We start from the raw sequence: 12,264 nt of genomic DNA on the forward strand, positions 1-12,264 counted from the left end.
GTCAAACATTGGAACCTCTGCAGTAAACAGCATTTCAGCAAATGTTCCAGATCAGTATTTTCCAGTGTGTATTAGATTCCAATTTTAAAATTATACTCTTTTGGTATAAAATTTGAAAAAAACAGTGCAGTTCATTATATAATGTCTCAATGTATTTGATTTTGAAAGTCAATGAACAGTTTTACAGTAATATAAAACAAGTCTTAAGTAGAAAATACCCTTTCAAATACCACTGAAAAGTCCAACATCATCCATCATTTTTACAGTTATTTCAGTAGAAATTTAAATAATATTTTGTTTTAAATTTCCGTGTCATTCCATTTTAGCAGGTTTCAGGTTTTCCCTATACAGTTTTAGGTTCTTGCTAGAATATTTTGGAATTCAAAGGAATTTTAAGATCCATAGATCCTTTGATAACCAATAACCTGTATAAAGGGCTTTGTGGTATGTATAGATGGAAAAATGAAAATATTTGAAAAGTAAATTGAGTCTAGATTACAAATATTAAGATAAAATTCTACATAAATTTTATAACACAGTTTAGATTCTTTGATTCAATAGAAAGATCTGGTCAATTATTAGTTCAATAAATATTTATTGACTGGGTGGTACTATATGCCAGTCACTGTCCTTTATACTGAGAGTCTTTATCAAAAATTCCTGCCCTTGTGGAGTTTACATTCTAGTTAAAAAAAAAAAATAGAAATTTTATTCTGTTCAGTTTTATCCTTCGAACACTTGCATTTTGAATGGGACTCCAGGAAACAAAGTTGTCTTTTTATGCAGTTAAAGTAATTTGTGTTGGAATAAGGTAAAAAGTAATGATAGAGGGAAAAATTCATGCTGATAATGCTCGAAATATCTGTGGCATTTTCTGTGTCAGATCTTTTATTTCTGTTTTCATCCCCACTGTAAACCCCATAAAGCTTCATAACAGCACAGAGATTTTAAAAGTCCTTTGAATTGTAAACTGAGTTCTAACCAGGCAGTAAATTTATAGTTACTGGCTTTCATCGTCTCTGGGAGCAGTTGATTTAAACATTGAAATTCTAAAACATACAGTTTTCTCCATGTAGCTTTAGTAGTAGTATGTTTGACATAGTGCATATATGTGTGTCTTCTCTTAGAACCCTTATATTTTGATAATGTTGAGCATAGGTTTTAGAAATTGATTGGCCTTGTATAATGAGTATCTCCTATTTCTAGTTTTGTGTAAGACAAAGCAATACAAATGGCAGTTTCCAAAAAAAATATATCCTAAGTCATTCTACTGATCACAATCTTCTTTTCTGTTAGAATTCAGTAACACATGAATGCATAGGTTATTATACCATACCCCATTTGTTGTATTTTATTTGTATTTTACATTTGCATATTAATGTGTATCAATTGTAAAGAAATCAAACTGAGAGGTAAAATCTTGCCAGCAGGAAATCTGACTTGATTTAAAAACAGATTTGTTCTGAATTGTTATTTCCGCAAGTAAAAAAAAAAATCTATGTGTAAACACTGAAGCTGAGGAAAGACAGCAAAATAGCAGCCAGCTTTTCCACACAGGAGCCAAAGGGCAGCATGGTAGATAATGGTTAATACACATTTTGTGTTGATTAAGTAAAACTGTTGTAATTGACACATTTAATCATAGAATTCTCATTTGACCAACTTGAATTTTAACACAGTAAATGAAATGTATTCCTTTAGAAGTGAACTATATATTAATGATATCTAGCTAGCCACATTTGACTATTTAATTTTTCATTAGTTAAAATAAAGTACAATTAAAACATCAGTTTATCCTTCACAATGACCACTTTTCAAGTGCCTTAGAGCCTTGGGAGACTTATTAACACAGGTATAAAACATTCCTGTCATAGTTCTGTTGGACATTGCTGCTCGAGAGGAATGGTTGTTCTCCCAAGGTCCCTTTTATTCTTATGATGATGGCCTGCCTGTAGGTTTGAGAAGGCCTCTTATGAGGTGTTTCTGTTGTTCTGCACTGCCTCCTTGGTTCCCCATTTACCTCCTCCTCAGTGTAATATTGAGTCAAGCAGAGGCCAGTATCTGGTGGGAATAAGGGGAGGAAGAGGCAGAATATTAGGAGGTGACATTGGAGAGGTGATAGGACTCAACCTGACTCATGGCCATTGCACATTGTTGAACCATTTAGCCCTCAGCTTTCTTCTTCCAGATAGTCACCTGACTTTTCTTTTACCTCTTTCACCTCTTTGCTCCTCAGCAAGGCCTTCCCTGACCATACCTTATTTAAAATTGCAACCTTCTCCCCACCAGAGGACTCTCTGTGCCTCTTTTTTTTTTTTTGTAGTGTTGATCGCCCACCATCTAACATATGTTGAATTACATATTCCACCTTTTTATTGGCTGAGTCCCTCCAGTATGAAATTTGCTCCATAAGGAAAATGATTGTTTTTGCTCCTTGGTGTATCCGCTGAGCAAAGAACAATGCCTTATTCACAGATGACCTTCCTATTTGTTGACGAGTGAATTCATTCTAAAAAAAGCATCATAATATGAGATGGTCAGTTTCTTTAAGAAGATGTTAAAAAATAATAGCATAAAAAATTATCCTAGTTTTCTGAAAATTGTGAGAGCTATGTGTACATTTGTATCTTGGCTGGGAGAGAAGATGAGACACATTGGTGTAAATTTGGATATATTTTTAATGATATATAAATATATAATATATATGTTCTATATATTTGACTGATTTTGGATTACAGGTGAATTTTTTAAAATGATTTTTGTATCTTAAGTATAATTTTCGAGTCTTAAAATAATTCAGCATATATAGTTTTATGAATACCTGATGACATCTTCATTTTGTATAAAAATACCTATCAAATTTATTCATTTTTTCCCCTTTTTATGGGTTCTTTTTACTTATCATAACATTAGGATTCATTTGGACATAATTATAAAAGCATAGAATATAATTTGTTCTAATTCAGTCCCTAGTATTTCCCCTTTCCCCTCCCGCCTCCCTCCTCTATTCCCCTCCCTCTACTCTACTGATCTTTATGCTATATACTTATAGTTTTTTAAAATAGCATCTTGTGGATGAATATGATGGTGAGATTGATTGTGATATATTTATATGTCTACATAGGAAAGTTAGGACAGATTCATTTCACTGTTCCTTTCTCCTCTCCCTCCTTCCTCCTGTTCAATCCTCTTCATCTACTCCACTGATCTTCTGTTTTTTTATGCACCACCTCCTACCATTTTGGATTGCCTTTTGCATATCAAAAAAAAAACATTCAACCTTTGACTTTTGGGGACTCGCTTATTTTACTTAGCTTTGTTCTGTCTTTTCTCACAACTCAAGTAAACTAATTAAGGCCAGATTCTCATAGTATTTGTTAATTCCTTTTTTTGTTTGTTTGTTTGTTAATGCCTCCTATGTGTTTTTATGGATTGCATTTGCTGTTTCTTTTTTTGAATTTTGGGCATTCTTATGAAGATGTTATAATCACTGAAAATAAAACTATATTTACTTTTATAGAGGTTCAGTTAGTATGTATACTAAGACTATTAGTAAAAAAAAGGGAAAATTTTATGAAGGAGGGCTATTAATATTTCTTTGTATTTCTCTTTTATATCAAGTAGAAAAATCAATCTTCCCTTAAATGGAATGTTAACCTGTTGGTGTTAAAAAGGTGTTAATGTTTTTGGGGATTTAAAAAAGAATAATATAGCATATAATGTTGAATCTTTGATTCCAGTGTTATATTGTGATAAATTTGTAATCTCTTATAAAAATTTGCAAGTCAGATAATTTTGATATGGAAAACTTTTTACTGAGTTATTTATCAGTTATTACTAACTATAAATATGAAGATATGTGAAGAACCCATGTTTCATTAAAAATTATATTTGACCAAAGGCCAAATGTTTTCTTTGATATGTGGATGCTGATCTCCTATGTGGGTCAGGGCATGAGAAGAGTGGAGGAACTTTGGATTGGGCAGAGGGGAGTAAGGGAAGGGGAAGGAGGATAGGAGTGGGGAAGATGGTGGAATGAGTCGGACATTATTATTCTGTGTACATGTACAACTGCATGAATGGCTCTGCATTGTATACAACCAGAGAAATGAAAAGTTGTGTTCCATGTGTGTACCATGAGTCAAAATGCATTCTGCTATCATGTAGAACTAATTAGAAAAAATAATTTAAAAATTACATTTGAGAGTATATAAATTAAAAATAATTGCTTTCAATTATTTTAAAAAATAATTGAAAAATTGATTTTTAAATTGATTTACATAACCATATTAGCCCTGTAAATAATGTATGGAGAACTCGTTGACATCAAATTATACTATGGTAACTGAGTGTCCTCTACTTCCTGAGAGTGGTATTTTCTAAGGGCTTTCATGAGTTAAACATGACATCTAGAGGCTAAGAGTGTGTTTGTAGCTCAAGGTAATATCTTCCTTCTTTTCACAAGGACTGATCACTTAGTAATAATTCACAACTTCTACTCTGTAGTATGTGTTCAAGTTAGAGTAGCACAATATTGACTATAAAGTAGGAAAATAGTAGTAAGTTGTAGTGGGAAAACTATGTTTTATCTAAAAATTTTAAAATACCAAGTGATTTAAAAAATGTTGACAAAAGCCTATTTCATAACACAATAATATATTATAAATGACAAAAGACATATACTTATAGTATATATTTCTTTGGACTGTCAGTCCATCCTGAGTTTCCTAAGCTCTCCATATTATATATATATTTTTTGTATATATGATATGAGGACATGATCCCCACCTTGTCAAGTTATTGTGAAGATCATTTTAGATAATATATTTGAGATACTCAGGACAGGCCTCTAAGTTCTTAATAACAGTGGGTCTTCCTTCTTTTTCTTTTTATAATTCTCACAGAATTTTGAAGTTAGAACTCAGGATACTGTTTAACCCTGGCTGTGAAAGACTTATGGAATCTGAGTTTGACAGGCCATTTGGTGACTAAAGGTGTGGTTTAAGAAAATAAGACTGTAGGTATCTTGCTTCAATCTGTCATTCACTGTATGAAAATACAGCCATAATCAATTAATTGGGATGCTATGGACCAAATTTTTAGTTATGCTTGAATTAATATGTCAATTAGAATTATGTTTTGTAAATATTCAAGAGGAAACATTTGACATAGAAATTGTTTCATAATGTTTTTGTCATGCATGTTTTTCTGTGATTACTTTTCAAAAAGTTATGTCATTGACTCAAAACACAAATAGTCATCAAAATTTTGCAAAATTACTTGCAATCCCTAAACTTTAATTCTAATCTATTAATTATTTTAATGAAAGAATAAATTTTTAAAATAATATCCTTTTACTGTCTTATGTACTGTTAGAAGCAACATCTAATACTGGTTTTTAAAAAATTAAAAGTTTTTTTTTTTTAAATATGGATGATTTTTATCCTTGTTCTTTGCTTTACTGAAAGTCTCTGAACTTAAAGACTTCCTATAAAATGTGGCAATTTACCACATTCATTAAACTTTAATCCCTCCTGAAACTCCACTAAAATGGCAAGGAAAACATATTTTAAAGCATAAACCCACATGGACAAAGAGAATTAGACAACAGCAGAAAAAAGAGGTCAAGGGGTTGGGGTTGTAGTCAGTTGGTAGAGTTTGCCTTGCATATGTGAGGCACTAGATTCAATCCTCAGCACAACATAAAACCATAAAATAAAATAAAGGTATTGTGTCTGTCTACAGCTTAAAAAAATATATTTTTTTTAAAAAGGTCAAGACATATATGGAAGCTAGAAGCCAGATACATGAATGGTAACTGACTTTGGAGCTAACTAGAGAAAACAGAGATCTCAGTCATGGGGGAAGCCTGTGAGAGATTCATGTAGAACTGTATTCCTTCCCCCTCTCTCTGCTGTTGTTGCTGTTATTATTATTATTGTTGTTTTTTACTGAGGATTTACCATGGTTTAGGAAACACCTTACATGTAATATTTCACTTAATCCTTACAGTGGTCCTATGATGTAAATATTGCTACTGTCATTTACAGATGAGGGAATAGACACAAAGAGTTTGAGTTACCTACCCAATATTATTTAGTAAGTGGCATGACTGGGATTTAATCCTAGGAAGTATGATTCAGGAGCCTGTGCCAGGAGTCAAAAAACTAAGGTTCATGCACAAAATGTAGCCCACTATTGTTTTTGTATCACTTTCTAGCTGAAAATGGAAATTGCATTTTTAAATGTTCATATTATTTTCCTATGGCTTCTATAACAAATTACCACAAATTTAGTGATTTAAAATAATACAAATGAATTATTTTAAAGCTCTGCAGATGAGAAGTCTCACTGGGGTAAAATTAGGGTGTCAGCAGGGATGTGTTCCTTTTGGGATACACCAGAGGAATATACTCTCTTGTTCTTGCAACTACTAGAGGCCACCACTCCCTGTTCCTTTATTTATGGGCCCTTCCTCCATGTTAAAGGCCAGCAGCAGTGGGTTGATAGGTTGAGTCCTCTTCACATTGCAACACCTTGATCTTCTTTTCTGCTCCCCTTTGTCACTTTTAAAAGACTCTTATGTTTATATTGAACATCCTTGGATAATCTCCCTATTTTACAGTCAACTGATGAGCAATGTTAATTCAATCTAAAACCTTATTTCCCCTTTGCCACGTGAAGTAATATATTAACAGATTCCAGGATTAGCATGTGAAGATCTTTGGAGTCATTATCCTATTACAATGTTTCTTAAAATCAAAATAAGGAAAATATTTCATAAATTATATGTAATTCAAATTTCAGTGTTCATTAATGAAGTTTTATTAGAACAACCTCACTTGTTCTTTTTTATATTTATGTGGCTGCTTTTGTACTACAGTAGCAGAATAGCAAATAGTTGCAACAGAGTGTAAGATCCTCAAAGTCTAAAATATTTACCATCTGGCCCTTAATAGAAAAAAATCATAATCCATGGCATAGTATTTCTAATCTGCTTTTCAGTGCCTTACTCTTAAATACTAATAGACAAACAAGTGTCATCAGACACTGTAATATGAAATAGAGACTAAAATAAATGGATAAAGTAACTCAGTGAAGTGGGGGAGAATGTGGGAAAATAAAGAAATTCTCCAGGGAAAAATTCCCACCTATAATTAATAGTCTCAGAAAAAAAATAAAGAGTAGTATAACCAAGAAGCCAGAGCATAATACTATTATAAATGTGAAAATTTAGAAATAAAGAAAGAGCTCTTGGAAAACAACTAAATGATAGCAGGGAAGGAAAACACATAGGAATATTGAAATATCCTAAAATGTAGATATAAATAAAGTGAAGGAGATATCCTATAAAGTAAAATAAAAGACAGTAAGAGAGAGATTTAAATGGTCAGTGCAGGGGCCAGTACTTGGAACGTTCTTGAAAGAAAATATGTAGGGAAGGTAAAATAGAATTAGGTAAGAAATAGCTATCAAAACTGTCTCAGAACTTAAATAACATGACTCTTCAGATGGGAAGGATTCATCTGGAAAGTATGAAATAGACTCACATCAAGTTTGCATCATAATTCAGAGTACCAGGGATATAGAAAAGATCCCTCAAACTCACAGAGATAATAAAATAGGAAACATGTAACAGAAGAATAATGGGGCCATGTAATTTAGGGTGTTGGTAATACAGTTGCTCAAGTGTAATACCAGGGACCTAGATACTAGGGAGGGTAGCGAAGAACAGGAGGGGCTGACAGATGGAAAGTAGAGAGATTACATCATTAATTCCACAGAAGTTACTAAGCACCTTCTCTGGTCCAAAGACTGTCCTAGGTGCTGGGATAACTGTTGAGGAAACAGAGACCCTATCCACTGCTTTCAAAGACCCTGAATTACTAGAAATTTGGTATTTTGTCCCTCATAAGGAGATATTGTCCAATCTATTTCAGTGTTTTTCAGAATAAAACAAGTATTTTTCAGCATTAAATTTGGCTTTTTTCAGTCCTTGTTCTCCTTATTAATGCCATTCTTCTTTGAAACAGCCTCTTTTCCTGCCAACTTCCCTCTTATTCTAAACTCAGGTCCCCTAGGCAGCCTTGTTCTACCTTTTTTTAAAAAAATTCTAATTTGTTATATATGACAGCAGAACAGTTTTTCATCTCTCTGGTTGTACGCTTGTTCTACCCTTTTGTTCTTAGAGTTCTCAGCTGCCTTTTCCACAGTTTAAGCTTGCTGTACCAAAACACCCTCCACATCTGTTTTAGAACCTACTCTTCGTTTTGATGTTGCTATTTTTCTTAATTATTTTCTATTTAGGCTTTGGAATATTTTCTACCTCCTGTAACCAGCAGCAGTCTTATAAATTCTGTTTTAAGTGTCTATTAGATCTTCCTTTTTATTTCAGTCTTGCCTTCACTCTACCCATTTCCCCATCTCTAACCTGTGTACTCGGATATCCTCCCCCTTCTCTGTCTGTCCCCCATGATATACCTAGCCCCAGTTTAGATCCTGTTAAATGTAGCACTTATGCTTTAATGCTTACCACATACCATAAAGTAATACGAAGTTAACATTTCTTCAAACTTATTTATTCAGGCCTTTCAGTTATTCCTTATTTACTCTTTGAATATCTTCTATGACTTTGTACATAAGTTGAAAACTTTGATTTTTAACCAGGCGAGATTATACTGTTTCCTTATGATCATCCTCCAGTTTACTGGAGGATGTGTCACTTGATGCCTCTCCTGGTACTTCCAGCTCTGCCTTACACGCCTCTCCTGTAGGCCCTCGACTGATGGTGGAAGTCCCATTCCTTAAAGAAAGCCAGATCAGATTTCATGCCCTCCTTGGCATTTAAACAGTCATGGAATTACAGGTGTACAACTTCATGTCTGGTAAATTGTACACTTTAAATGGGTCATATTAAATTATACTTTAATAAAAGTGAATGATCCTTATTTTTATTATTATGGATTATAATCTTTTCAAAACTGTACATGCACAAACTTTAAATTCTCTTGCCACTGGAATATGGTGTTTAATAATGTAAATAATCTTTTGCCAAAGTTGACTAATGACACAAACATTTATGTCACTGTTGGTAACTTTTTAGGACAAGAATTTTTTTCCTCTTTGTCTTTGGACTTGGTGTGCAAAACATGTAGTAGTGACTTGATATGTATTTGTTGAATTAAAATTCAATGACTTAGTATACCTGTACTGTGTATATTTAAATTCAATCAAAAAAATTCTTATTTTCAGGATCTAATTTGAAATATAGACCTTGCACAGTATCTTTAAAATGAAAAATTTATGCACATCCTGGATACGTGATGTTAATAGATAGAGGAAAAATGTAACTGATGAAACTGTATGAGAAAAATTATAAGCTTAGGGGGCTGGGGTTGTGGCTCAGTGGTAGAGTGCTTGCCCAGCATGTGTGGGGCACTAGGTTTGATCCTCAGTACCACATTAAATTAATAAATAGATAGATAGATAAATAAATAAATAAAGGTATTGTGTCCAACTACAACTAAAAAAAATTTATAGGCTTATACACTAAATACTAATCAAAGTTGCTTGAAGGGGGCTGGGGTTTTGGCTCAGTAGTAGAGTGCTTGCCTAGCATATGTGAGGCACTGGGTTCGATTCTCAGCACTGCATATAAATAAATGAATAAAATAAAGGTCTATCAGAATTTAAAAAATATTTTTTAAAAAAAGTTGCTTCAGAGTTCAAGATGGCAGATTAGAGGAGAACTCATTACTGGCATGACCCCGAGTTAGTAGACAGACGCTCCTCCTCATAGAAGCCCCACCCAGATTTAAGCTTCATAGAGCCTGTGACAGGAGTGGCTGGTCACAAACTCAGTCCAGAAGCTGAGAAAATCCGAGTTGCTCTGTGCGTGGAACCGACCAGCTGAACAGCAGCCCCCTGCAGATGGGCGGAATTGAGTGCTGCAGAGTTCTGGCAGCATAGAAAAGCAGAGTTTCAGATCCTGTGGAGATAGAGTGTGCCTGATGGTGATCCACGTCTCCACAGGGCACCAGACCAAGGACTGAAATTTGGACTTAGTGGAGAAACAGCCCAGTTCCCTCCACCTCACCGGACACTCTGGTGCGGAAACAGGTGGTCACCATCTTGGAAAATCTACCTCATCAACTTTGGGCGGATCTCACAGGCAGCGAGATTGGTGACAGATCACGTGTGTGACCCCCAGACCCCCCTTCCACACAGCTGGGGTAACTCAAAAACTTTCTCGTCAGCTCTCTGTGGGCGTGAGTATCAGAGGGAATAAGTCAGAACAGGTTTCCAGTTTCCAACTCCCTTTCTCCACTGCTGTGATGTCTTGTTGACTACCCAACAAAGGAAGCGTTTAGTGGATCACGAGCTCGGGGCGGCCAGGGTACCGCACACCCAGAGTGAACCCAGAGCTATGGAGAAGAGTCCCAGTAATTTGGGCCTGGTGGGCAGGAGAAGTGAGGGGGATAGAGACCAGGAGCAACCCAAGGACACTGGGATTGGAGAGGCACCCAGCAGGGGACGGAGAAGCGCCCCACATGGATTGCTTTCTACATCCTAAGGCAGAGACTCAACCTGAAATGCACAACGCCACCAACTAGAGGAGATGAAAACAGAATTCTAAGAATGCATTTGTTTTCTTTCTTTCTTCTTCTTTTCTTTGTACTTTTCTTCCTCTTTCTCTTCCCCTCCCAACCTCCCAAGTGTTACTATTTCTACTACATATAATTTACCAAATGCAAATAGGTGAATATTTCTATGCTGCTTATAGCCCTTTCAAGTACTTAGCTACCCCAAAATACTCCTGTCTATTCTCCTATTAATAACTCCTTTCATTAGAGCTCTCCTCCAAAGTAGCTAAGCTATGTTAACCCCCATATCCTCACATCTTTCCCCCTAAACATAAAGTTCTACCTGCAACCCTCAATTCTCTATACACCACCAGAATCTGTATGCCTTTTATGAAGCTAATGAATTTACTTTAAATTACAATTGAACCCAACATTTCTAGACATTGTCTCCCATCACAAAGGAGAGATCTTGGAGCTATACAGAAGCAAAACAAATTTATAGGAGAAAATAATAACACAGCAGCCACACAGAGCTGGAAAGAAATGTGAGGATCATGAAAAAAAAAAATGAAAAAAGGCACACAAACAATGCAGGACAACACAACAATAGAGGAGTTTGTAGCTACAGCAGAGAAAATGTCAGATAAAGATTTCAAGATATACATGCCTCAGATGATCTGGAGTCTCAACGAAGACATTAGACAGCAAATGCAGACAATGAAAGATCACTTTGACAATGAATTACATAAACAAATCCAAGAAGCAAAAGATCGACTGTACAGGGAGATAGAGGTTATACAAAAAAATCAAACAGAAATCCTGGAAATGAAGGAAATTATAAACCAAATTAGAAACTCAAATGAGAGTATCACCAGCAGGGTACACCAATTAGAATTCAGAACATCGGACAACGAAGACAAAATATATCATCTCGAAAAGAGTCTAGTCAACTCAGAAGGGCTGATAAGAAACCATGAGCAGAACATCCAAGAGCTTTGGGATAACAAAAAGATCAAATTTAAGAGTTATTGGGATAGAGGAAGGTATAGAGGTCCAAATCAAAGGAAGGAGCAATCTGTTCAATGAAATAATTTTAGAAAACTTTCCAGACATGAAGAATGAAATGGAAATACAAATCCTAGAAGCCTACAGGATGCCGAATGTACAAAACCACAAGAGACCCACACCAAGACACATTATAATAAAAATGTCCAACATACAGAACAAGGAGAGAATTTTAAAAGCTAGAAGAGAAAGGAGGCAGATTACATTTAGGGGTAAACCATTTAGGTTAACGGCTGATTTTTTAACCTAGATGCTGAAAGCTAGAAGATCCTGGAACAACATTTTTCAAACGCTGAAAGATAATGGGTGCCAATCAAGAATCTTGTATCCAGCTAAATTAAGCTTCAGATTTGATGCTGAAATAAAAACCTTCCATGATAAAAAAAAGTGAAAAGAATTCACAGCTAGAAAACAGGCACTGCATAACAGTCATTAATATATATGCCCCAAACAATGGTACAGCTATGTTCATCAAACAAACTCTTCTCAAGTTCAAGAGACAAATAGACCAGAACACAATATCATGGATGACTTTAACACACCTCTCTCACCAATGGACAGATCTTCCAAACCAAAGTTGAATAAAGAAACTATAGAACTCAATAACACAATTAAT

General features: G+C 34.8%; 1 protein-coding gene across 1 annotated transcript in view; it reads left to right on the forward strand.

Annotated features, from left to right (window-relative positions):
• Wdr70 (WD repeat domain 70) overlaps positions 1-12,264 on the forward strand; it is a 299,382-nt gene that overhangs the window by 187,799 nt on the left and 99,319 nt on the right. The gene's annotated exons all lie outside the window — the stretch shown is intronic.

This window comes from Callospermophilus lateralis, chromosome 5, assembly GCF_048772815.1.
Source record: "Callospermophilus lateralis isolate mCalLat2 chromosome 5, mCalLat2.hap1, whole genome shotgun sequence".
Taxonomy (NCBI): Eukaryota; Metazoa; Chordata; class Mammalia; order Rodentia; family Sciuridae; genus Callospermophilus; species Callospermophilus lateralis.